Below are 25,928 nucleotides of genomic sequence, written 5' to 3'. Positions count from 1 at the left end.
GAATGTAGAGAGATGAAGACTGACTAAAAAAGTTCAGTAAATAGGATTGAATAGGATTATTAGAATGTCTCTATATTTATGTTTGTTTGTTTAAACAACTCTATTCTTACTTTTCTGCACCAGTTCAGTCTTATAATTTTTCTGTACCAACATCCATTGCTAATGACATCTGTGTCGTTCATCCTTTTCACAGCATATAAGGGAGTTAAAAATATTTTGTGAGCATGGTCAAGAAAGTAAATCTACAGAAAAGAACAGAATAAAATAAATAGGTTTAGTTGTGGATCTGGTCAGAAGAAACATTCTAGGGTGTAAAACAGAGAAGGGAACTGAAAACCCAAGAAATGAAGTAATTGTGCCAACTTTTCTTTTGCTAAACTTTTCCTTCTGTCTGACTGCCCTGGTCTGATTTTTGAGAGAGACCTCAAACTACAGGTACCACCAGCAGTGATATTATGGTCCACATCAATGTCTTCTTAAAGTCTACCAGCTTTCTTTAAAATTGCCAGGGCGTCAGTGAGGTTCATTCCTATTGCTGTTGAATCTGAATACTTCACAGAGGAAGAAAAAGAATGTACTTGAGAAGAATAGCTAACAAGCTGGAAAAATCTCTTAAAAATTTCTTAAATTGGTTAATTCATCCCATATGTTCTCATTGTTTAAAGCTGGTGAAGAATATGCATAAACCCTAAAGAGAGGAATCAACATCAGTAACTCTGAATTCGATTGACTTTCTAGTTTACTTTCTGACACTGTTCTTCACTGACCAGTTGTCTTGCAGAAATCCTGCAGTTCTGCGGCTCTCCTATCTTATGAGACATATTGTAGGTAGACTCCATTCTACTTTCAGTTTTGTGGTCTCTGTCTCAAATATTTGGGCCAAAGTAGGCATTTCTGTGGTCTCAAGAATATAAGACTCTAGTATTTGCAATGGTCATTAACATAAATCATAGTATAGGAACTATGTGTTAGTTGTTCTTGTGTATTTTTGCGATTGGGTTATTTTGATCCAAGGTAGTACAAACAGGTGAATGTAAAATTTCATGAGAGAACATATGCTTGGTAAGTTTTATGTCATATAACTGGTGAAGAACTACATGTATTTTTCTCATGCTTTAAATTTAGTGAATGGATAGCCTTTGGACTTCTGGCAGTTTCTGTAGACTTTAGTCCTGTAGCCCAGCTTAATGTAATGCATTCATCAATAATTGCATTCTTTCCATGTGTGACGAATTCAAAAATACCTAATTCAAAGCATATTACAAAATCAGAGTATTTATTTTAAGCCATTTAAATTACAAAATGTGAGAGGGTCGGTTGTTTGCTTGATAGCACTTCTAGAATTGCAATGGTAATCTCATCTAGATGTAAATTCAGAGATTTACTTTGCAGTACACTCCTTTACTTACTTGCTTATTGCATTTGGTCCCCAAATTTAGTTCCTACACTGCCATCCTTCCTTTGGGAGCATGAATGTTAAAAAAGCAAGCAATATTCCGAAAGAAGCCTTCCTCCTCTTGCCTATTTATCTGCACGTTTTCATGACTCCCACTCTATTGTGTCTGAACAGGAGGTAGAAGATGAAGAAATTATGACAAGTGACCACATGCTGATCCAGAAAACTCAGAGAAACACCCAGGTGGATGTCTTTTCTTTTGTTCTTGTGGAACTATACTACTTAGAATTATATATTGAACTCTACGTAGAAGCAAGTAAAAAACCCCATATATATGTGTGTATACATATGTATGTTTAATTTTGTGATTCGAGTAGCCTTATTGTTGGGTGCATCTTCAGGTGCAGCTGGGTAATGATGATTGTAAGAGATGCAAAGTTGTTTCCAGGAACAAACTTTCATATTTTAAGAAAGACAGTGTTCAGTATCTTTCTTATCTCTGCCTCAGTGCTCTTCATGATACTTCTGGGAACATGACTTGTTGGATGAAAAACATCCAGTTACTGTAACTGTACACGTACCAAAGAACTTCAAATTTATTACTAGAGGAAGAAAGAAAAACCAGGATATATTAGACCATGGGTAGGTTCTTACTTATTATTGACAACTATTATCTTCTTATTCACTGGAAATGCATTTGTGTTAAGGAACATGCCTTAGGCTTTTCATGAGAGAAACTGAGGGATTATGAACTATGTGGAATATTTTAGGATCACTAATAAGAGAGCAAGGAAACACAGTTTAGAAAGTCATTTAAACAAACTTGTATCTAGATTAAACATCTCATATTGCAGAACATGGAAAGTACTTACACTGTGTTCTTCCAATTAAGATTGTATAAATTGTCCTAGTAGCCTAATCCACTTTTCACAGTATGGGAAATTGGAAGGAACGAAAATGAAGTAAAAATCAACATGAATGCAAGTTGGAGTCAGTATATAATTATGTCTATTGCATGTAGGTCAAATATATGCATATTTTTCTTCCCCAAAATGCAAGTCAGTAAATAGTAGGCAAGTCCAGTCTTATTGCATGCTATGTCATGGTAAACCAGTCTGTTTCCCCAAAGCTATGAATTGTGACTTCTGGGGAAAAATATTTTTTCTACCTTTGGATCACCTTCAAGATGATATGTTTCTGTCACACTGTGTATGTTAGTAGTGTATCCCAGCTCTGGAAGTTGTGTTTAATCAAGGCTGTTTCACCAATGAGAGCGGAGTTTGTTACAACAGTGCTCCACGTTGGAGGTACTCATCCTGTGACATGAGTGGACCTCGGCAAGTGAGTGCAGTTAAGGGAAAGAAGATGGTTGGCACTGCTGGGGCTGCTCTTGACAGCCCTCTTGCATCCCAGGGTTGGGTTTAGTTTCCCCAAGGCACAGAATTAATCTACAAGCAGCCTTCAAATCAAAACCTTTTATGGTGATAGGAAATTTGTTTTGGTGCGTTCAGCTATCTGGCTTCAGGACATTTAGATGCTGGGAATGTGCATATGCTGTTTGTGCTGCTCTTTGGTTATTTTTGGCACTGAATGCAAGTAAACCCTAATCAATGTAGTCTTGGGATTATTTTGGATTTTCAATGCTAATTTTCCTGCAGTTTAATCCCATATGGAAGTAGAGGTTCTGGCCCTAGTGAATTTACTGGCCAGACTTCCACTGACTTCAGCAAGGAGTGAATTTCTCAGAGAGACCATGCCCTTCCACCAGAGACAGCTTCACACAGCTAAGAATTTGGGGACAGGTCATAAAAAATATCTAGAGAGGAGGTACCTTTCCCAGAAAAAAATCAGTGAAATAGTTTTGAGAATGATTTTCTAACACTAATAAAGAAAATGTAATAGACCATTTTATGCTCCTGTCCTTAGGCTGTGCCTTATACCATGATCAATATAAAAGAAAATCATATTTCCTTGATTACTCATTCAAGCAGAAAATGAGTTCTGTTACCTGAAAATTTAGAAGTTTCCTGAGTAATTGGATAGCCTTTGTACATCTTCAATTTTTGATGTTATTGGGTAGTTTATGGTATTTACTAAGATGTTTTAGCCTAATCATTTTTTTGACAGGATAAAATATCACTATTACAGTGGGAACATTCTCCTGACAGAGGAAACCATTTAACAAATTAGATGCTGAATGCAATTTGCTGGTCAATGATGCAGAATATACAATGCATGTGCAAGAAATAGTTTAAATATCAACCAGAAACTAACTATGTAAATGATACAAAAGCATCCTTCATTGTGCTGGCTTTCTCTTTTTCCAAGACTGCAAAAAGCATTGGCAGAAGTAATTTGAACGTCACAAATACATTGTGTAGAAATCTGTCTGCTTCAGAATTACAGGCTCTTCTTTCAGTGCTGAAGACACTTGAAAAAATAATCTAGTTTAACATTTGGAGGAGAGTGGACCAAACCAGCGCTATTCACTCAGTTCCTCCTGGTACTTCTACAACAGTCATCAGCCTTGAGGGGTAGCTACCAAAGACAGGCTCGTATCTTTCAAAGCATTCATGGGAAAGGTCTTCTGCCTTGGCCTGTGAGAGCCTCTTTGAGGCATACTAGCCCTGGTGTGGGTTCTTGTTTGGGTTTGTGACTAGTGCATTACTCAGCAACAACAGCAATTCAGCAAGTGCCTAAGAAAGATCTCCTGGTTCTTCCACCTGCTGAAGTTTCAGTAGTGAGCACAGAGGCAAAACAGAGATGCAATAAAGCACACTCATATTTGCATCTCAGCAACTGGCTAAATGCTTCCAGGCAAGTGTTTGCTTATAGAAATCGGCATGGTAAAGACGCAACAGGACACAGACTACTGTTATTTCTAGATTTTATTTGTGGTCCGAGGAGATGAGTGACTGTCATATAGTCAGAGCTACACAGGTGGCTGCAGCTGCTCTTCAGTTCCTTAACATGAAACGTGCTGCAGAGTCTAAAAGAAAATAGTTTCACTCCAGCCTCCTTTGTCTCTATGATTCTATTTCAGTTGTCCTAAATGCTGTCACTTAAAACTTCACAGTTCATAGGATCTCTGTTGAGCCATTTTGAGCATACGCACTTCCAAGAGTTAAATGATCTAGTGTGTTCAAATTTAACTTCTCAAGAAATAAAACCACCCCACCCTAGAATGTGCTTGTAAATACTGATCCTAGTACAGCTTTGTTAGATGGTACCTCTCTAGTGTCATCCTATGAGAGACATGATGAGGTGAAAGATCATGAAATTTAGATCCTTACATGCTTTTTGCTTTTTGCCAGGGAGATAAATTTTTTCCTTTATTTTCATCTCACATGGGCCACCCTTGTGAGAACTATTTGAAGCTTTCTTCTGCTTGGTGGTGGGCTCTGCAATTGTACGGAATCATTCTTTGTCAGTGGACTAAGGAAGTGGGGTAGCCCAAAGGTCTTTTCTAATATAAAACAAGCTGGGACTATATGGTAAATTCTGAGTATGTTTGGAAAATTAATGGTTGTGGGGCTCTTTTAAGTATCTTCAGTGCCTGCTAAATTGAAATGTTGCCAGAAAAATTTAAATTGCATATAAATAACTAGAGACTTTGGAATAAATTTGAAGATGCTGCAGGTAGGGAGGGGCGAGACAGGAGAAGTAAAGACAGTTTTATTCTCTAGTTCATGCACAGAATCACAAAAAAAAAAAAGATACAGCCAGGTGAGTATCTGTGCCTTTTATCCCTGTATTTCTTCTCCTAATCCATTTCTGACGTTTTACTTTCTAATTCAGGGAGTGGACTCTGATACTGTTTTCTTGACATTTTCCATGTTAGCCCTAGACTGGATGCATTTTTATATCTTGTTTCTTTTGATTGTGTCTTTGCATAATCGCACTTCTGACTTTTTTTCTGTAAATCTCTCAAGAGGAGTACTAGCCAGATGTCTTTAGTTTGCAGGTTACAAAGGTTTCATCTGTATGGAATAATTTACTAGAGTAGTTATTTTATGTTAAATTTGTTCAGGCATGGGCCTCTATCGAGAGCCCTGTTCTATTCCTTCCCAATTCCTGCCATCACTATTACTACAACTCTTCATAGTGCTGCCCAGGCAGAGAGCAACAACATAGGAATTAATTGGTGAAGCGTCTCTAATGTTCATGAGTTTTTTGGCTATTCATGATAAAATAGATTTGAGAGAGAAGTAGGAGTGCTGTTTGCACTCAACTAGAACTGCTGTTGCTACTCCCTAACACCCTCTTTATTACACTCGTAATTGGTGCAGCAGTCTGCTGTTCTCAGTGTTCCCAAGCCTATGGATTCTGCAATTGTCCTTTCTTCCTGCCTCCTGGTCTCATGTGAGGATCTGTCAGAGCTCTGTCCTTCATTTTGTAAATGAGGAAACTGACAGAAAGAGATTAAGGTTAAAATGTCAGGTTTCTCTCAATTTTGGGTGCTGATTTTCTATGTCCAGGCCCTGATCCTTTCAAGTACACTCTGCATTATTGGACTTTTAGATGGAAGCTGCCCTTTGAAAATGAACCATTGTTGCTTCTTGCTTTTCACATCCTTCAAGGCTGGGTAAAAATCTCCTTGAAGCTGATGAGTGTGCTAGTTGCTTTCCATTCTGGCTGAAAGTGGGAACAATGATGTGCTCCTTTATTTAACAATTGCAAGATGGGAAGTTACTTCTCAGAGGCTCTGAATGCAAGTACAAGCTGGGAAGTTTTGATCTGCTTGTGGATGTGTCTGTTTAAAAGTAAGCAAGGAAAGAGGCAAGTAAAACCAGAAGTGCTTCTAGTTGAGCAAAAAAAAATTGCTTGGAGGTTTTTGTGCAGAATATTTCTGGAAAAGTAAAGAGAACTTTTGATTGATTACTACCCTGATTGGAGAAGCGATGTTTTATACATATTCTGCAAATAAACAGTCAAAGCGAAATGACTGCAGACCGCACATAGTATAAAAGCATGGGCTTAGCACAGAGGTTGACCATAAGTACTTACAACAAAATTGTTTAATGAGAACTTAGATTAAAAACATTACTGTGGTAGTTTGGAAGTCCTGCAGCTGAGCTCACCAAGACAGTCTTCACTCAGGTGCTTTGTAGCTTCTGTATTTACCTTCCTCAAATAGTCCTCTCCCTGAACTGTGCTCCAGGAGTGAATACTGAAGTGCTGAAAGATGCAATTCCCTTGACTGTCTGGCCTCATACCTTATTGAGCTGACATGCTAAAGCATAAGAAAAAGGCTCCTTCTGGAAAAAAGGATAAAGCTAATGACTCCAAAGACTGGATTTTATTTTGCCAATGTATTATGTAGCACTAGGTGACTTTTTAAAATGGAGTGGTCCAGCTGCTTATCTGCTGCTACTCTTCTCCCACTGCTATGCCCCCTCTAGTAGGGAATCTAAGTCCTGTCCTTCCAGCTTTGTGGAACAAGGCAACAGACAGGCAAGAGATTCAACAGAACAAGTGTGAAACCACAGCCAGTCACCCAGCTGATTATCCTTGTTGATCCCCTCAACTGGATAGCCAGACTTCTTTGAGATTAATAGGTGCTTTTTCTTTTCCTTGAAGGTTTATTTTTTTCAACAGTTCAAGCAAATCAGACTCTGCTACTTCCCTTTCCCTCCCATTGCATTTCCTTTAGCAAGGTAATAGGTGAAAAGGGCATGTTCGGTGCCAATACATTGGCAGTAGATTTTCTCTAAATTTCTGTTGCATTTAAAGCCTATTTGCATTAAAGACGTTGCCTAAATTCCTATTTATTCTGGATCAAGAGCAAACCTGATTACTCTTGGAATATACTAGGTCCACCATCCCTCAAGAGTTAGCCTCGTTGAAAATCTGAAGCTGCTTTCTTGGGAGAATGCAGAAGTCATGTCCCCACTGTAGGAATTTAACCCCTTCCAAAATGTTCTGTCTCTGTGTCAGAACACCTCAACTCTAAAGCTTCTCAGTTGTCATGGTTTGACCACAGATGGCAACTAAGTACCAGGCAGCTGCTCACTCACTACCACCCCGCACCCCAGTGCGATGAGGAGGAGGATCGGAAAAAGGTAAAACCCATGGGTTGAGATAAGAAAAGTTCGACAATTTAAATAAAGTAAAATACACTACTACTACTGATTGTAATGAAAAGGGAGATAAAACAAAAGAGGGGAATAAAACCCAAGACAGATGAGTGATGCACAATACAGCTGCCCACCCCCCACTGACCAATGCTCAGCCAGTCCCTGCACAGTGATCAGCAGGCCCCAGCCAACCCCCTCATTTATATACTGAGCGTGACGGTCCATGGTATGGAATATCCCTTTGGCTGGTTCGGGTCAGCTGTCCTGGCTCTGCTCCCTCCCAGCTTCTCGTGCCCCTGCTCACTGGCAGAGCGTGGGAAACTGAAAAGTCCTAGACTTAAGGTAAGCATGACTTAGCAACAACTAAAACATCAGTGTCTGATCAACATTATTCTCATACTAAACCCAAACCACAGCACTGTACCAGCTACTAGGAAGAAAATTAACTCTATTTGAGCCAAAACCAGAACATCGGTAAAACAGCAGTGTACATAAAGTGCTGGTCTTTCGTGACTCCACTGAATATGTTATTTACGTTTTATTATTGCATTTATTATGTAGAACTGTTTTAGGTTAGAATTCTATTTGTTGGTTTCTTTGAGCAAGTGATGGCTTTTTTTGTTCATTTTTTTTTGGTTTTGTTTTGTTTTTTCCCCACCATGTAAATTTTAATCTGGATCCCTTCTCTGTGCTATAAGGCAATGGGAATCGGAGGAAGAAGGCACTTCTTTTTGGAGGGTGGATGTCAGTCATGGATCAGCTGGCTAGAAAGGTAGGAAAGGGATGTGGTTTGAGAAGTGGGAGAAAGCTGGTGTAGAATGAACTTGAAGTGCAGGAGTGTGCTGTGGGAGAACAACACACCAGCACAGCGTAGCAACAGGGCCTTCCAAGCTCCAGAGAATAAACCCCTGGTGTTATAGAATAGTTTGGGTTGGAAGGGACCTTTAAGTATCATCCCCTGCAATGAATACCCTGATGTTGTTTTTGTGACACCTCATGCTGGCTCCTGCTGCTTGTCATCCTGCTCTCTTGCTGGATCTTATTTGTAGCTTTAATTCCCTGGGTGGCAAAGGAAGGTTTGCTTGGGGAGCAAGGGAAAGAGGGATACGCAATGATTCTTAATGAGTTTGGGCAGGGAGCTGACTTCTCCACAGTTTGGGATGATGGGGGAAGAGGGGTGCATACAGAATGTGTGGGCCTGACTTGGGTCTAATTTTATCCTCTAATTTTATCCAGTCTGTGCCTCAGCTGTATCTAGAAGTCCTCCTTGCAGAAAGAAAGGAACTGATCTGATCTAACAGTTTGCAGTCAGGCAAAGGAGCAGTCCTTCTTCCCCTGCTCCTGCTTGTGCAGCCCTGTGTTTCTCTTGGTTTGCCGTTTGTCTGACCTTGGTTTGCCATTTGTCTGACCTCTGGAGGAGTAGATTCATCTTACTAGCCCAGCAGTGAGATGAAAAAAGAAAGAAAGAAAAAAATGAAACTCCCTCTCCTTTGCTGGGGTAGCTTTCTGCAGAATTCCCAAGCTGAAGTGACTTCCCCTGGGTCAGGTGAGCTCCAGAGCCAGCACAAGGGACAGGTCCTGAGAAGGCAAGGGAGAGACACTGCTGCTAGTGATGGCAGTCAGCTATCAGAGAGAGGAGATGACCCAGTCTGACCTCAGCCAGTATCTGCTGTCATTAAGACTGATTATTTTTTAAGGGGAAGTTGAAATATACTTGCTGCAAAATGAGGTCTGATTCCAAAACCTGTGAATTAAAGAGATATGTGGGAAGAGTCACCGTTTTATGTATCTACTTTGTTCTGTTGACTTTGAAAAGAGAAACAGGAGTTTTAACCACTGTGGTGTTTGTGGTGGTTTGATTTATTTGTAAACAGACTTCTTAAGGGGCAAGTTGTTTTTAAGTGTCTGCATTGACCAAAGAATAAAGCTAGTTGCTTCAGTTGTTGTAAATACTTTGGGAATCTTTCAGCCACTTCAGGTGGCTTTGTGACTCTCTTTTCTCTTGTTCTTCCGCTGGCATAATCTTCTGCATCTTGAACTTTGCTTTGCTAGTTAGATTCAGATTGTCTGCTGAGGAAAGAAAATATATTTCAGTTTGCATGAGTATATTAGTTGTATTGTAAGAGAGAATCTGAATTAAGGACAGCTGCTCTTGATACCTGTTGAAAAGCTATTGAAGAGCAGTGGGTGTGACCAATTGCATTTCAACCCCATACCAAAGCCACTTCATTAGTGATTGCTTTGAGCTAGCAGGCCTCCTCTATCTTGCCCAACTATTTTTCCCCCTCCCATTGCCTACTTTCTCGTAAGATCATAGAAAAAAAAAAAAAAAGGAAGCAGCAATCATTTGGAAGCTTAGGTTGAGTAGATCTAATAAACAGATGTATGATATCAGTCATGTCCTTCATAGCAGTTGTTATCTTCTGTAATTGCATGGTTCATCTGCCCACTGTATATAAGGCAGTTAGCTCTGCTGATTCTTTGTGGCTTTAGGGAAAGCAGCTTTCTCCGAGGGCTCCTACAGTATAATGATTATATGTCATTTTTTTTTCTTTCTCTTCTGAACTTGTCTAGTAGACTAAATGTAACTAGATTAGATGAAGAGGAATTGCTAAGACCTCCTCAAAAGATAGTTTTGGCTAGTGTGACTGTAAGGTAGATGGGAAATAAATCCATTGCCTTCAGCTCTGCAGTGCAGGGGGGGGAATTTCTCTAAGGAAAATGTAGCAACTTGGGGCCCTGGAGAGTATAGGAGGTAGGTGAAAAGGAGGGGAGGGGAGGGAAATGAATGTTTATCTCCAGGTCAGCAAGAAACAAAATCCTCCCCTGTGACCTGACCGTGGCTGTGTATTAGCAAGAAAGAGCTCATGATATAGAAAGGACTTTGTTTCTGTCGTCTCTAGAGGCCAACTTCTTTGGAAGCAGATAGGCTGAAGAAACAAGGCCTAGTTTTGGTTTTGGGGGAGCTGGTGGTTTGCCTCCTTCATAACATCAGTCAGTAAGCTAGGATCTCAGAAGGAGGTTGGTATTTATTTATAATGACTTAATTGCTACTTCAGGACGTATGAGTCTTAACAGACATAGTCTACTATAGCAGTCTATTCAAGGCCAAGAGGTCCAAAGGAAGATACAGGAATATGCTGCACAACCAGGAGCCATGCCTGGGAGCTGTATCAGGAAAGACTTAAATGAGGGCAGAAAGGAATCTGAGCTGTGGTAGTAGGGGAAATCCTTTGGACCCAGCAGACCAAATCTCCTATTCAGTAATATCCCATACTGTATGTGTGATACTGAGACTGCTGGTTTTTTCATGTATGATTTATATGCAAATTTGGGGTTCATGTTGAGTATCTGGAAACCTAGGCTTCCTACATTTAAAAACCAAGGTGAATTCAAAATCACCTATGTTGAACTTATATTGAATGAGGTAGACTGAAGGAAGAGAGAATTCTCTGCTGCACAGAAACAAGAAATGTAAATTCCACATGTTCAGCCAGTGACTTTCAGCCTTTGACCTCAGTTATCTGCTGCTAAGACCACAGCTAATTGGAAAGAGAATAAAATACTACAGCAATCTTGAATCCTAATGTATGTTGCAGTAACATTATACTTAGCATTTAAAAATTTAGATTTCTTTTTCTTCTCCCTCTCTAAAGGATGAACCTACTAGAAATATTTTTCTTTAATTCCAGCCTACTAGATAAGAGACCTGGATAAAAATGGAAAAATGGAGATTCCTTGGAATGTAAGCAAGAACAAATCCTTAGCAGTGTGGGCACAAGGTGTTTATTGGTCTCTCCTAGTGCAATGGCAGAGCTGCTTATCACTACAGCTAAGCTTCAAAAAGGTGGACCTTCAGAACCTGCAGCTAGCATTGGATACAGTCTGAATGTATTGCAGCACCCAGACATATCCCTGCTCAGCTTGAAGCTAGGAGCCTCAAGGAGAGGGGTCAGCATGGTGCCTGTAAACTTTATCAGATTTGGAGGTGCTGTGAACCAGGTGGCTGTATTTAAAGCTAATAATTTTTCACAGAAGCTTTTCTGTATGGAGTGGAAATAAGCCTTCCCTTGTGATACTGATTTTTCATTTCTATTGGTAATAGTTAGGGAATAAAGTATAAAGTGCTGAGGTGGCAGCTGTGGTAACAAAGCAAGGTATTTGCCCACTGGATACTCACAGGTGATGAGGAGAATATACCTTTGCCTGAAATACAGGGATGGGTAGATTCTTTCAAATTCTTTTAGGCATAATTGAGGTTTTAATTTGGTTTTGCAAATGTAATATTGCATCCTTCTTTTCCTTAAAGTTTATGTCTTTTTTTTTCTGGATATATGAGCTACTGTGATGAAACTGTGTAGCGCTTTTTTTTTTTTTTTTTTTAATATAGCTATCAGCAGGTGTCAGCAATTTAATAATAGGCATGCAAGAACATGTAACCGCTGATGAACATTGTCCAAAAAGATTCCCTCTGCTGTTCTGGCTCTTCTTCTTCATTCTCCTTCAGTGTGATCCTTTTACTGTAACACCTTTAAAATTTGTGGGAGGTTGTAAAAAGATTCTTAGGTGGATCCTCAAGTCAAACCACTCTTCAAATTGCTTACATAGTATGAATTTGCTTGAGACCTGGGGTGCTAAATATAGTGGGAATGCTGAGAAGCAAACTTGGTTCTTTACTTGGGGAGTATACAGACAGTATATACCATACAGTTGGCATGGTGGCTCCTGTGGTCCCAAGAGCTGCTTAACTTTGACAGCTTTATGTGATAATGATGTAAGTAATTCTCTGGGACAAGACAAAATTTATCTGTTCATCAGTGATGGGCCTGGGTTGTCAAGTAGGTGAATTTACCCATTTTGCTAACTACACCACTTTTGTCTAAAGGAAATGTTTTTTGCATCTACTCGCCCTAAGGTATTCTCCTTTGTGCCCTTGTACTCACAGGGGAATGTACCGTCCTATTTTTGTCTTGTGTATTGTCTCAAGGCTCCTTGTAGCTGCTCTATGTGTCTGCTAGACTGGTGCTGCTCCAGTTACAAACTGCTGCAGCTCAGACTCTAACCATCCCTTTATGCATCCTGTCTTGCACTCACCCCTCCAAAAAAACCTATGAGGAAAATAAATTAAAGGCCTTCGCATTTTATATTGTTTTAGGAATCATAGTATACATTACATATATAAAAGAAAGAGAACTTGACTTTTTTGTCTAATGCCAACCTGTTCCTGATTATTTATCTAGTTAGTCTTTTATTCCATCTGGTTATCTAACACATAAAATCTTTAATACTATCTTAATTTGCCTTGATTTAAGGTTTTTGTTTATATTGCCCAAAATAGCTCTGACTCCTAACTGAGAAAAGACCTGGATGAGGAGGAAAGATACAATTCACAGGTAACCACTTCATGCTGCTCCTAATGTTTATTTGGCATCCATAGTCTGTGTTCCCCTTTCCCGCTTAGATCTGCATTTTGTGCACACTTCTGCAGAGGTGCAGATGTATTATTCTAATCTCAGACAGGGCTGTCTGCCAGGCAGAGAGTATATATGAGCTCTTAGCTATGTCTATGGCAACACTTCTTGAAGTTATTGAAGGTAATCAAATACACAACAGTTTTCTTCTGCAGAAACCTGGTACGCTCAATGTGATGACAGAGACTGCTGTAGTTTCTGGTAAATTCACCCAAGGAAGGGCAGGTGTCTTGTTTTACTAGTTGACTTCCCCTCGATTTCATGGGAGAAGACAGCCATAAGGATCTCTTGATGCCACTGATGTCCTCACAAGTCTCACTTCTGCTGACAGCTATGGCTAGCATCCCCTCTGTCCTTCCTGGCTTTGAAAGTCTTTGCCACCCATTTGCGGAACCCTTTAGAAGTAGAGTCTCTGCTGCTGTCTTGAGAAAGGGGCAGGAGCACAGCTGCTAAAAATAGAGGGGAGCTTTGGTAAGGGTCAGGTATTTAAAGAGACTTGCAGGATCAGGGCCTGCAGGTGGTTTAGGGGCTATGCCAGGGTGTGAGGGGAAAGCAGCTCCCTTACATGTGTGAACAACTAAGGTGCAATTCTGTAGCAGTTAGCAGTAAACCTTTATGTTCCTGTCTCATTAGTATTGTGGATGGCAGGGAACATGACCTTGCCCTTAAAACAGTGTTTAGGGGTTACCACAGGCATAAATAGGATTGGATTGACACAGGTCCAGCTCCATATAAAACTAATAATCAGAAAGTTCTAGTAGTAGGGGTTTAAATCCCCTGTAACTTGCAAAAGGCATTAGCTGTTAAAACAAAAGAAATTTCAGACTAAAAGCAGCTGTGCTTGGACCTACAAAATAGTAACGAGAAGAGATGGGGAGGCTTAAGGAAAAGAACATAGAAACCAAGTAGAAAGGTAAATCTGATGCTGAGAAAAATTGCATTAATATAAAGTAATTACGGGAATGGCTGACTGAGTGAATAGTACTACCTTGGTTTGGTCCTGATAGTGCTTGCAGAGAAGCTGTCGATAGCAAAGAGGCAGGAGTCTTTCAGCTACATGGGTTGGCACAGTTAAATCTCCTAATTCAGACAAGAGACTTCAGAAGGTTGTGTAGACTTGAAGGTATTTTGTGGTCTACAGTGCAAGAATGAATAAGGTGAGGCTTTATCCAAGAAAATTAGGGAAGCTGACATGCTTGTAAGAGTAAATTATAGGTTAATGTTGTGCAAGTAATCAAGCATTTTGAAAGCAATCCTAATGTATAATTGAGAATTGTACCTTGCTGCATGCCTTCAAATTTTTTTTTATTTTTTTTTTTTTAAATAATGTTAACTCTGTATGCTGGTTTGGGCTGGGGTAGAGTTAATTCTCTTCACAGTAGTTAGTGTGGACTGTTTTGGATTTGTGCTGAAAACTGGATGTTTTAGTTATTGCTGAGTAGTGCTTAGACAGAGTCAGGGTCTTTCCTGCTTCTCACCTCACCCCACCAGTGAACAGGCTGGGGGTGCAGAACAAATTGGAAGGGACACAGCTGACCCTAATTGACCAAAGGGATAGTCCACACCGTATGACATCATGCTCAGTATATAAAGCTGGGGGAAGAAGAAGGAAGGGGGTGGATGTTCAGAGTTGGGTTGTTTTGTCATCCTGAGTAACTGTGAGGTGTGATGGAGCCCTGCTGTCCTGGAGATGGCTGAACACCTGCCTGCCGATGGGAAGTGGTGAATGAATTCCTTGTTTTGCTTTGCTTATGTGTGGGGTTTTGCTTTACCTATTAAACTGTCTCTATCTCAGCCCACAAATTTTCTCATTTTTACTCTTCCAATTCTCTCCCCTATCCCACCAGGGTGGAGCGAGCTGTGTGGGGTTTGGTTGCCAGCTTAGTACATTACACTCGGTAAAATAAAGATATTACCTTAAATGGCTCCCAGTTGATTTTCTTTGTTTGAAAATGAAATTTTTTACATTAAAAAAAAAAAAGTTGCCCTCATCTGTGTTTATGCATCTGATGTGTTAAAACAATGCCAAAGCAGTTTATTAATTATGCTGCCTAAGATGTCTAAGATAAGTACATTGCTGGTTCACAGCAAATGGTAATTATGTTTCAGGTTTTCCTGTGGCAACGACATAAAAACATTTGATTTAGCTTTTTAAAATCTCAGTATTTGCTTCCAGAATTGCTGGTTAATTAATCATTCATATGTCTTTGCTAAATATGAGAATGCTTGGCTTATAAAATGATTCAGTCATGTAAGAGCTGTAACTGCAGTGAACAACAAATTCAGAAGCTTGTTATGTCAGAAAGGAGGAGGAGGAACTTCTGTTTAGGTCTTGCCTTCATAGGAAAGGAAACACTGATAGTATGTGTGTAACCTTGCACTGATGAGCGGGCATCACATTGCTTTGAAAAGATTCATATTTGAGATCTGATGACTAAGTGGTGGTGGGCACAGCTGCTTTAGAATCAGAGATAAAGGGAAGAAGGAAAACATCCAGAATTGCTATGTGAAAACCTTGCTGACATGTAATGCTGTCAGAACATTCATAAAAAGCAGAAACCCTATTCAGTATCAATCAGGTACGTGCTATATTGAATGAAATATTTATTATTTTAAATGTTGCCAAAGCTCTGCAATTGATAGCTTGTGGATTTATGAACAATAGCCTAAGTGAAATGAGGTAGTTAAATTACTGAGAGTTTTTGTTTTGGTTCCAGTGCAAATTTGTTCTTAAAGTCTAACAGTTTATGCAGATTAAATGATCTTTCAACAGGTTTGTGTTTTAAAAATGCTTTGAGGATTCAGAGGAAGTTGTGGAAGTTTATATATTTTAGGACTTTGGCTTAAGAATCTAATTAGGATAGGATTGCTGGACTACAAGCAGAAGGAGTATTTTTGAGCACACATTAGGGGCTTGGGTTTTTTAAGGTTTTTGGAAAACTGCACAAATGAATATGCTAGTAAAAGGTAAAAGCCATTTCTTACAATCATAGTATTTTTTAGGACCTGATCCAAAGCAAATTGGAGTTATTGGAAGTCTCCTCATTGACTTGACTGGACTTTGGATCAGGCTTTTCAAATTCCAGGTCTTATACGGATAAATGTCTGGGGTTTTGTTCTTACAGTAGCTGTGTCTACCTAAGTAGTTTTCCCATATTAGTCAGTGATACAGCTTTACATTCTTTTAATGAGAACTCAGTTTTGAAAAGCAACTTCCTAATTAGACAGGAAGATACAAGCCTGTTTCTTAAGTTTACTTTTGGCCATGCTAAAAGGTATATTTAACAATAACTAAAGACGGGACAGCACATGCGTAAATTTTCATCAAACCCATCACAACATCTGCCTGAATGCTAGTAAAGACTTTGGGCTAGCAATGACAAGAATGATCTGGTCTTTTTATCTTGGAGGTTTTATAAGTGAGGTTTTATTAGAGAAAATAAATTTCAAATTGGAGAGAGCAAATTATGCAATTTAGACCTTGGAATAGCTGGTAAATGTGCTATTTCTTTTTGGGAAAGGGTTCAGCCTTGTCATATGGAAAATGATGCACAATTACCATTTATGTGCAGAGAAAGTTTTGATATGGTTATGGGTTGCATGAGAAACCACTTTTGAATGTAAAGTAATTTGGCATTTGATTCTGATGTACTGAGTATTACCAGCAATGTTTTCTCATCCATATCCTTGAAATTCTTTGCTCATCTGTTGTCTCTCAAAGAGGGGGAGAAATCTTAAGACTGAAGTAGGATGCCTTTACTGAATCACAAATATATTGTGTATTTTTAATTTAAAGTTTTAGAACTTTTATATGCTATTTGAGAACTTTATCGAAATTCCTCTTTGTGAACATAAAGTTTAAACACAGAATCACTTCTCTTTCTATCCTCCTTTTTGCTTTCCTTTCTTTCCTTTCTTATATCTTTCTAAATAAGATGTAACTTACATTTTGCAGATGCAGTGACAGTAACACAGTATTAAGAGGAAGACAGCTGTAGTGTCTCTATTCTGAGACTGGTAATTTTGTGTGTGTGAGTGAACAGCTCAGCTTCCTCAGACTTTCAGAGGAGAAACAACAATAAAAATCTTAGACCTGAAGGGATGGACTAAATCTGATGCTTCTTTACAGTTGCTCTCTTAGGTGCTGTAAATTGTAAGAATAGTTAATGGAGCTTCAAGTGTTGCTGGAAAAAGTGGAATCACAAAAATTATTTTATATCCCAGTGAATTTCTTTGTTAAACTTCAAATATCACAGGATGAAAATACCCATAGTTTCAGAGATATTATTAAAATGTTGCAATTGCAGAATTGCCTTTATAAGTCAGCCACTGTATTTTATGATGATATTATGATAAAGAATGTATTAAAATATGATAATTAAAATCACTATACATCCATGTTAATATATGATCTATTTAAATACTTTTTCTTTTAGTTCTGGTTCTTGAATATTAACTTAAAGGTACAAGTAGGAAAGAACTTACAGTGAAAAGGAATGGTGATCCATGAGGCTGAATAAATTTTATATCCTTTATGTTATTGTGCTTTTCTTCAGTTATCTGCAACATGCTTTTGCTAGCAGCAAGAAATATTCACATAGAAGAGTTTGGTGATTCTTTCTTCCAGAGGCAGGAAATATGAAGCTCAGAGAACAGAAATCCCAAAAATAATTTCTCAGATTTCTTTTTAATAAGACTAGAAGGATATTAAAGTTTTGTCTTAATTAACATATTAGACAAATGTCTGTGTGAATCAACAACAAATTTCTTACTCAGTTAAGACAGAATTTTACTCACAGTAAAAGACCGGTTTTCATACCCAGGTTAATGATGAGACAAATCTAGAACAACTTTTTTTGTTTAAGGGGCTAAAACAAATACACAACCTTTTGTTACCTGTGGACAATGTTAAACACACCTGATCTGGGATTTCATGCAGCATTCTAACAGTGTTTCATAGCTTGAAAGGCAAGAATAAACAATACCTTGGTTTCTGTGTTGAATATTTCAGTGAATTAGTGATGATGAGGGAAAAGTTACAGCATAATTACTAATTTGTCATGCAGTTGTAAGTCTTAACTCATCAACATTGGGTATGAAACAACTACATTGCAAAACCTTTTTTTAAAGAGGTTAGAATAAAATTGCAGGGGTAAAAATATTTAGTCTTGAATTTTCTGTTAATGTTAAGATGCACAGTGAAATGAATAAAAGTAAAATAGTATTTTACATAAATTCCAAATAAGGAAACAAATTGACTTATAGCTAAAACCAGAAAAGCGGCTAAAACTGTACTGCATTTCATACATATTCATATATAGATTTAATTTTTATCTAAGTACAGAAAAGGTTGGTTATTCAAGTTTTATGACTAAAAAGACAAAAGTTTGCTTTATGCAGTAAAAGGTAAGGCAACCACATACTGGGTCCTTACCAGCCACATATTTAAGAAGCATGTCATTTGGATACTGACTGAAGCAAGACATAAGCTGGATGCTCCTTGCTGTCACACTCACACAAATGAAGCAAGTCTCTCGGTGTCTCCCAAAGCACTGTTCAGCTCCGCAGCTTTAGTGGCAGCCTGAGTGGCAGTGATGGAAAAGGCATCTTCTATGTGGCATGTTTTCCTTGGACAGACACAGCAGACTGTCTTGAAAACAAAGCTGAAAAGTGCTGTTAGTTGAAGAGGCTTTTAGGCTGGTTGCTTAGTAAGACCACCGGTGAAACAGACTCTTTTGCTACATAAATTAATCCTACGGCATGAAAAATTTGCATGGTAAAGAGACTGTCTGGAAAAAAACACAGTAAATGAGATGTTTTATTTGCAGGATGAGAGAGGGGAATAAGTGTACATGGTCTGACAGGAAAAAGTCTGCTGCTTTTTCAGCACCCTTCGGGTTGCTGATTCCCTGACAGCATACTTACAAGGAAGGTTTTCTTATGCCAAAGATAACTATGGTTATCACAGTTGTCTCTCAAGCTTGTAAAGCAAGAGGTCATTTGAGGAGCCTGAGACATGGCGTGCTCAAGAGAACAGCCAATGCATCATGTCTGCTTAGCCAGGAGACACCAAATCCTGTGTTCACTGACATAGGTGCCAAATAGAAAGTCCCACCCTGTGTTCTGGAGCTATTGCAGGTCAGATCTTTGGGTGATATAGCATATGCTGCAGAAATAAATTAGTTCATGTCATTTGTGGATATGTCTTGTTTGTCTGCCTACCTATCTAATTTTGTTGTCTATGGATTGCTGGGGGATCTAGGTTTCAGGGGCAGTTTTGACCTTACAGTATTGTCCACTGGCCAGAGGGCTCTTAATCTCATCACAGGTTTTAATGCCTAGTGGTGGACAGCTGCTGCCAGGGAAAATCTCTCATCCTTACTTTCCTAAGCAAGCAAGACAGTCAGTCTCTCTCCCTGAGAGAGTAGGAAGTTTCAATTCCCACTCTATTCCTATTGCCTGATTTACTTGTTTTTCTTCACATACTGACTTTTTTTTTCCCCTCCTTTTCTCTCAGATTTCTGTCTGGCATGAGTGCGTTGCTGCTGGCACTGCTCTGTATATCCTCACAGACCTGCATGGGGGAACTGCTGTGGGAACAGGGAATAAATGAGGTGGTATTTTCAGTCCCCAATTTATTTATTTTTAATATGGGAGATATAAGAGTAAGCAGAAAGAACTTGACTGAAAGATTCTTAGCCTCTGTGCCAGCTCGTATCTACACGATACCAATAACTAAAGTTAATCAGTAATCCTCCAAGCTGTGTAAAAGTCTTACTAGACAAAATGAGGCTATTTATCCATATGTATTTCCCTTTTTGATTGTAGATCACAGAATCCCAGCATGGTCGGGGTTGGAAGGGACCTCTGGAGGTCACCCAGCCCAACCCCCTGCTAAAGCAGGGTCACCTACAGCAGGCTGCACAGAGCCGCATCCGGGGGTGTTTTAATCTCTCCATAGAAGGAGACCCCACAGCCTCTCTGGGCAGCCTGTGCCAGTGCTCGGTCACCCTCAAGGTAAAGAAGTTCTTCCTCATACTTGGGTGGAACTTCTTGCTGTTTGTTCTTGTTGCACTTTGTGCCCGTTGCCCCTTGTCCTGTCACTGGGCACCGCTGGAAAGAGCCCGGCCCCATCCTCTTGGCACCAGCCCTTCAGGTATTTGCATACAGCGCTAAGGTCCCCTCTCACTCTTCTCCAGGCCAGGCAGCCCCAGCTCTCTCAGCCTTTTCTCAGAAGGGAGATGCTCCAGTGCCTTCATCATCCTTGTAGCCCTACAATGGTTGAACATGGCACTCTGTTTCTCAGCAGAGTCATACAAATTAAGTGTGTTCCTCAGTACAGGCTTTGCTAATGACTAGGAAGTAATGAGGTGGAGGAAGGCTCCTGTGTGCTTGTTCCAGGCACTGCAATTAAGGGAGAAATGGTGTTTGAAGGAATTAATTCTTCCTGGATCCAGGGAACTGGTGTACTCCCTGCTGTTGGCACAGAACTATGTTTTAATTAAATAGATTAAATTAAAAATGCTGAGAGGCCCATGTGTACTTCAGGGATGTTGGCTACAGAGGTACCTCCCAGCTCCATGAAAATCTGAGTCCCAGGTGTAGGCCAGCCTGTACCGCTCTTCCCGCCCTTTCTTGCACCAAAGGTAGATGCTATCTTTTAATAATACTGTTCTTATTGGACAAGGGTATATTCTGTGTACTGGCTTTTGCCATGATACTTCTGTGGATTGAAGTGTGATTACAAAATCCTCAGATAGATCCTTGTAATTGTTACTTGTGTAATAGTTTTAATAGATGATTCTTTTCTAGGGAAACATGCTAAAATCTTCATGCAGAAATTCAAATATTCTTTTTGATTGAATACGTATTGAATGTCCGTGCTGCACTTTGAAGTAGTGACATGGAGAGTAAGGGAGTTAAGTCTCTCAGTTTGCATTTGTATTCTTGAGCAGGACAGCAGCTTTCCATTTCTGGTCTCTGAATCCCTAAGAAATCCACATCACAGAAAGCTTAAAATCCGTTCTGAGGTCTGGTAACATGTTAAGGGTCTACAGACTGAAAGGCTACACACTGCTGTAGTCCATCTTGACTCTAGCTTGAACTGAGACCTGAAAATCTTTTCCAATTCTGTGCATACCTTCTAGTGAACTAATCCCGTTGCAGTATATGCAAGACAGCTGTTTTCATGTACCATGAAGTGTTAAATGCTGGCTGTCGTTGGACAGGACACACAGCCTTTACGTTCTTGAGCAAAGCTGACAAGATGGCTAGTGTCCATGATCTTTTGTATGTTTCACTCTCTCCAGGACAGGTAAAACGGAATTTCTTCTGCTATGAATGCCTCCAGTAGTGGGAAGGGACATCTGGAGAGCAACTAATCCAGCATCATGCTCAAAGTGAGCTCAGGTCGCTCAGGGCCTTTTTCAGTCAAGTGTTTTAGTATCTCCAAAGATGAAGGTTTCACAGCCTTTCTATCCTGTTCCTTAATTCTCACCATGGAGGATTTTTTCATATGTCCAACTGGAATTTCCCTTGCTCTGACACTTGTCTTGGCTTGTGCACTTTTTCTGAAAAGAGCCTGGCTTTTTTGCCTCTGTAACTCCACTTCAGGGAGTAGCAGACTTCAGTTACACCCTCCTGGAGTCTTGTGTTCCTCTGGTGGAACAAACAAGAGTTCCCTTGGTGCCCCTGTGTATGTCACATGCGTTGAGCTCTGAAATACATTTATGAATGTTTAGAATAACCATGAAGAAGTTGTCAGTGACCTCAGTAACAAAGGCTAAGATAGGCCAAAGAGAGTGCTCGTTTTGCTCAAGTGTTTTGACATATTCTTGTCCATGTGTTTTTAATCTGCAATATTTTCTTCAGGGGAGGTCTTGATCTCATTGACAACAGGCTGTTATTTTTTTTGCAATGAGTACAACACCTGAGGTCCTGACAGATAGCTTTATTTTTATTTTGCTTCCCTATCTGTCCCCTATTCGTTGCACCTAGTCCTTTGAGGTAATAATAAACTTGTTTACTTATGTGCCTTCTGTTGGCAGTATCTGCACTGCTGTGTTTAATGAGTAATAAATAACTTTTTCACAAAACTTGAAGCACAAGTACCATTTTATGCATCAGGAATGACTTTCCTTTAATGATCAGTTTTTGAGAAAATGATTCAGTTTATTGTTGCAGTGAGTTGCGTAAAATGTAACTTAGCAGAGTATTAATAGAATGTAGTGCGTGATGACTGAGGGACTCGGGCTATGGGGTGCTGGAATGCATGCTTGCTGAATCACTTCTGTTGAAACGAAAGGAAGAATGATTGCACTTTAAGCCTAGCAGAGAAAAAGATCATCTTAATTCTCTATTGCAAAAAAAGTGTTTACTCAAAATATATGACTTACCTAGAAAATTCTAAGCCTGTTATACTGTATGTTGATGGAAAGGTGCCTGAGAATATCCATCACTATATTGCTTTTTGCGGTGTTGTGTTTTTCTAGGAAAATATTTTGTATTATGTTTCCAAGAAGGCTCTAAAACATGGCAGCTTGCCCGTTCTACTTATTTTTTCCTCTTTCCAAAACTAAAACAAACAAACAAACAAACAAAAAACCCTAAAAAAAATACTGTATTAGTTATTTCAGTCAAGGCTTTTAAAAAGATACTTGTATAGGTAATGTGCAATAACTGGCTTTTCAGTTTGTTCAAATGGGTCAGATGGCTTAATTATTTACCCGTGTATCTGTTTGACTATGACATCTAAACCAGTTCTTGCACCTGATCTGGTGTGTCTTGCATTGGTGACTCTCAAGATACACTTCAGTACGTAGAGCTGTTTAAAACAAGAAACCCAGTTTTCTCTGGTGGAGAACATTGATAACATCACTTTCTTTTTCCTACATCCTCATGGATAATGGTATCATCCTCTGGGTACTGGAGCCAATGGAACTGTTTTCTCTTGTGCCAGATGTGAACCCTGCCCGTAGTGTCTTAGATTTGTGAATGGTAAGTGTTACTCAAGGAAGTGGATGGAACGACTGTTTACTTAATAATGACTTTCAGTTGTTGATGGTCTTACCAAGCTAAACTGACTTAAGTGGATTGAAATATTTACAGTCTCCCAAAAGACTGCAGTGTAAAACTAATGGATACCTGTTTTGTTTCTGTGTCCGGTACAGACATAGTGCAGTGATAATAGACTAGATGTAAATAGCGTGTTTTATAGTTGAATCTCACTTTTAAAAAGGAGGAAGTGTTGGGACAAGAGTTCACTTTCGGTGGAATTTTAATTTCTTTTTAATGAATGGTGCTTAAGATATGAGGACATTACACCAGGATGGAACACATTTATTAGCCTATTGCACTACTTGTAGTCCTTGGCTTAAATGTGGTTGTGCTTCCTTCTGAGGTATTGGTGGAGTTTGTTTTCTCCAGCCTTAAATCTGAAGATCTGGTTCCCTCCATCTGCAGTCCTTCTTTAAGACAGAGAACTTCACAACAGTCAATTTTTAGGACCTTCTGAGCAATACTGGATGACTTCAGCAGTTTCATTTTATTTGTGAGGTTCTGGGCTTTCCATTTTAAATTCTCGGCTATAAGGAAATGTGGACAATGTGATCTCTGGTAGATCCATAGTCTACTGTGGCTAAACTGTTTCTGCTACCCAAGTTAATTATTTTAAGCCAGTGCTGTTATTTTTTCGCTATATTGCAGTCTGCTGAAGACCGTGAGTACAGTTGTGGGTTTTTTTTTTTAACCTCCTGGAACCGAGAGTCCCTTGTTTTGTAAATAAGTCATGAGCAGTCTGTTTTTGAGGAAGGCTGTACTGACTTTTCAAGCTTGCACGACTCCTCCCTCTAAAACAAACTTCACTCTTGCTTCTCTAAACTCCCGTGTATGTTTCTAAATACTATTTGTTGCCCTGTGGAAACAGTATGGCCTTCTGCTAAATAAGCAGTTATTTTGCAAACCACTCGAGTGGATTACCTGTCCAAAAACCCATGGCCTAAATCTCAGCTTATTTCAGTTTGTAAAATTGTGTAGTACCCATTCTGCATTCTCTCTGCTTCTACAGCGTACATGCATGTTTTTTCCGGATGTTGGAGGGAAGCTACACAACCAGCTGTCTGCTGAAAAAACTATCAAAGTATCAATGCAGAATGCCTGTAGCTGACTGCACGAAGATGTTGTTGTAATGCCTCTCAGGGCCTTCTCTCCGAAGGGTTTGGGGTTAGCCTGCACTGTGGGGTCTTTTGGGGGGAGGGGAGAGGGAGGTGTTAGTGCAGGCAGCTCCTGCTGGATGTTGCCGATGCTCTTGCAGAGTGTCCGCACACACCTTAAATACAGGCAGCCCCTGAGATCGCAAATGATACGCAGCTTCACCTACACAGAAGCTTTACATGAATTTTGAATTCAGTAAGCTCACTGGGCCCATTTGTAGTAACCACTGAAAACAGTCTTAAAATCATTTTGTAGTTCCATCATCTGCTGCTTAAAAATTTCGTGGTCTACCCGCCCCATAATTTGGGAGTGAAAGCACCTTTGGGATTGTCAGCGCTTTTTGCAGTGAGAACTGAGTGATGCTTGATTTCTCTTAGAGGAGACCGTGGAGCATCTGGCGGGGGCAAGCGAAGCGTGTGGATTGTGTGAGGGGTGAGGTCAGACTCTCCTGGTTTGACTGCATCAGCGTTCCAGCGCAACAACTGCTGGATGTAAACAGCTGCTGAGATATCTCATTTTCCTGTTTCCCACAAAGGAAAAAACAGCAGCTGGGTTTGAAGTGCCCAAAATGATTTAAACGAGTTTCTGGTTATTTCTGCAGATATCTTCAGTTTCATCAACAGAAAGTGAGAAGGAAGGACGGACCCTAAACTACCCATTTTATTCAAAAAGTCAGTTTCTTACATTTTATGTTTTTGCCTCCATCGTCCTGGCCTTAGAGAGGAAAAATGTGTCTATGCCCCAAGGTGGCATATTAGAAATGCCATTTGGCTGAGAATTTTAGAGATAGGAAGATTGCTGGTAATTCAGCAAGCCTGTGTTTGAATCTTCCTCATTTTGCTTTATGGTCATGTGAGGTGAAAAAAGGTAAGAATATCATCAGTACCTTGCCCACTTCTGGAATAGAAAAGCTGTGGGTGACTTTTTAATTACTCTGTGATTATTATTGTTTTTTACGTTAAGATCTTATTACCATCTGCAAAAGTACACTACAAAATCAGTTTTGGGGGCTGGAACTTGCTGTTTTGGAAACAGAATTGTTTTGGATTGCAAGCTATAAGAGGGCTGCATGTCTGTGTTCAAAGCTGGAATGAGCTGCAGATGAAATCCTTAGTGAAGAATAAAAAGAAATATTTTTAAGTGCTACTGTAAAAGTAATGCTTCCAGGACAGGGTTATGCCTTAGGAGGATAGTTTTGGTAGACCTGTTTTGGTTTTGTTTTGGTTTTTTTCTTTTAAAATTTTTTTCTCTCTTCAGTAATTTGGATGTACCTAAATCTGGCAGAGTATTTACAGTGGGCAAATTAAGGTGTCTGTTTTGATAGTTGGTTTGGATGGGAGGAAGGATGGAGAGTAAGTAGTTGGGATGGGGCTGGAGAGTAGCAAGAAATTATAAAACTTCCAGACCTGATGAAATCACTTGAGTTCTGTGGTTTTGGCTCTGGAAATATCTGTATTTTGTGACTTCTACTTTTATAACGGCTCTGTTCAGAGGTGCCATATCCAGGGACCTCTCAGTGATGAAGTTGCATTGCTTACAGACATCCATTACACGTCTTCCTCCTCTGTGGAGAGGGATGTGCAGTGGAGTTTGGGGGTGTGTGTGTGTGTTTTCAAAATATCTGCTGTTACATGTTTGTGTTGATAAAGGGAGGGCTGAAGTAGTACACTTAGAGGGAGCAGGAGATGGTGAATTTTATAAAGAGAATTGATTTCTCAGGGCACTCACACCGTAGCTGTGTTTTGCCTCTGGCGTAGAGCAGTTGTACCCTCA

The 25,928-nt window shown here is 39.6% G+C and overlaps 1 protein-coding gene across 2 annotated transcripts in view; it reads left to right on the top strand.

Annotated features, from left to right (window-relative positions):
- Nucleotides 1–25,928, top strand: part of ESR2 (estrogen receptor 2) — a 98,046-nt gene that overhangs the window by 32,420 nt on the left and 39,698 nt on the right. Inside the window, exon 2 of one of the 2 annotated variants that reach the window (XM_080395855.1) lies at nucleotides 1,571–25,022. The exons of the other annotated variant lie outside the window; for it this stretch is intronic. The gene's annotated coding sequence lies outside the window, so the exon portion shown is untranslated. The remainder of the gene's footprint in view (nucleotides 1–1,570; nucleotides 25,023–25,928) is intronic. 2 annotated transcript variants of the gene reach the window in all.

The sequence above is a fragment of the Falco punctatus genome (genome assembly GCF_963210335.1).
Source record: "Falco punctatus genome assembly, chromosome: 7".
NCBI lineage: Eukaryota > Metazoa > Chordata > Aves > Falconiformes > Falconidae > Falco > Falco punctatus.
The sequence above is the reverse complement of the archived record's forward strand: the minus strand, read 5'-3'. Positions and strand labels throughout refer to the sequence as shown.